The sequence below is a fragment of the Limulus polyphemus genome, unplaced genomic scaffold (genome assembly GCF_000517525.1).
Source record: "Limulus polyphemus unplaced genomic scaffold, Limulus_polyphemus-2.1.2 Scaffold533, whole genome shotgun sequence".
NCBI lineage: Eukaryota > Metazoa > Arthropoda > Merostomata > Xiphosura > Limulidae > Limulus > Limulus polyphemus.
In genome coordinates, this window is record NW_013666143.1 from 171,597 (window position 1) to 173,374 (window position 1,778).

The 1,778-nt window shown below is 33.4% G+C and overlaps 1 protein-coding gene across 3 annotated transcripts in view; it reads right to left on the bottom strand.

Moving 5' to 3' along the window:
* Nucleotides 1-1,778, bottom strand: part of LOC106458916 — a 17,110-nt gene that overhangs the window by 11,953 nt on the left and 3,379 nt on the right. For 2 of the 3 annotated variants that reach the window (XR_002610468.1, XR_002610467.1), the window contains one exon: nt 1-21. The exons of the other annotated variant lie outside the window; for it this stretch is intronic. The gene's annotated coding sequence lies outside the window, so the exon portion shown is untranslated. The remainder of the gene's footprint in view (nt 22-1,778) is intronic. 3 annotated transcript variants of the gene reach the window in all.

Sequence of the window (1,778 nt, forward strand, 5' to 3'; positions counted from 1 at the left end):
AACAAGTGCTGCACCTAGTAACTGAAAAAAAAAAAATTATAAGCAATAAATTCATGTTATTTCTAAACCAAGCAGTAAAACTGGTGCAATCACAAAAAATCACAGAATTTTCACACTCTGTACAAACTTTCAGAACAACAAATACATATGTGCTGCCAGTTTCAGGTTTTTTTTTAAATTTGATTATTATACAGCATTGATATTAAAAAGCCTAAGTGAGCCTGTTTAAATCCTTTTGAACTAGCAAAAAGTACATTTATGACTTTCCCAACTTTTTATCAAGGGAAGGGGGAGAAATCGGATGGTGATTAAATATTAGCAGTCCTTGTACTTGAGGACCAATAATGCCTTCAACAAAGACTAGGAGCAGTGACCCCAATGGGGATCTGGGGAACAAAATCTCTTGAAACTACAGCTTAATGAATGGTGAAAACATGGAAATACATGTCCTTAAAACATTCCTTACGCAACTCTTATTATATTTTTAGAAAGAAAAATCCAAACAATACTTCTTAATAAAGACATGGCTTAAGTAACTGCATCCATACTAGTGGCAATTTCATCAACAATCTTACCATCAGACTAAGTGAATTTCACAACATTTCAATTCTGTTATAAGCTTTCTGTTACTACTAAATATTAGTAAAGATGACATTTTTATCCTTTTATCTTAAGCTCTTTGTGAGCAAACCTGGTTTTTTACTTGCAACTACCCTTTTCCTTCTATAAGAAATATGCTTACCTTGGATATTTAAAAATTTATCTTAAAAATTTTCCACATCTGATCAGTGTCTCCAAATAATTCAGGCGCCCAATTCACAACAGATAATTCTTGTCGCATCTCTTCAGAATTTGCTTTTTTGAAATTTGTAACCAAAATATCATTATTCCTTATCTCCACATGAAGCACAACATTGAACCTAACAGAGCAATGATCACAGATGCACCCAGATGTTCCCCAATTTCTACCCTTTCGATCATTTCTATAATTGAAGTTAACAATAAATCTAAAATAGCATTCTTTCAAGTTGGTTCCTTGACTAATTAGTGAAGAAAGCCATCTTGAACAATTTCCAAAAACCTTTCTCCCTCATGGTTTAGAGTCAGCATTTCCCAATCTATGTGCCTGAAATTAAAATCACCCATAATTATTACTTCGTTAACAGCTGAAATCTTAATCTCAATTTAATAACCTCAACTTCAACAGGATATAACTCTCATTTTATATATACAACCACTCCTTCTCCCCCCTCTTTAATTACTCTATCCCTATTAAATAGCCTGTAACTCTGTATTTCAAAGAAAATTTCTGTAATCAAAATCATCTACATTTAACCATGTTTCAATTATTCCCATTATATCAAAATCCTCCATTTCTACCAGTGCTCTAAAGTTATTTATTTTATTTCTTATGCTTCTAGCATTACAATAGTAACAATTAAGCCTATCCTTAGAGCTACTTCTATACTCATTTCCTATGCTAAACTTTGCTCTGCCTCTTATTCTTTTTACATTTAGTTTTTCCTGGCCCTCACCACTGTTTACTCCTAGTTAAAAAATTCCCTTACAGTTGAATTAATATCCTTAGCAAACAGGCCACCCCTACCATATTTAAATGTAAACCATCCATTCCAAAAAACTCCCTTCTTCCACTGAACTGATCTCACAAGTCCAACCAACCAATCTGCTCATCCTTACATATTAATCTAAGCCTAGCATTTAGCCCTAGTGACGTACTTGTAACTTCATCCCCACAGTCAATTCTGGGCAGTATCCCA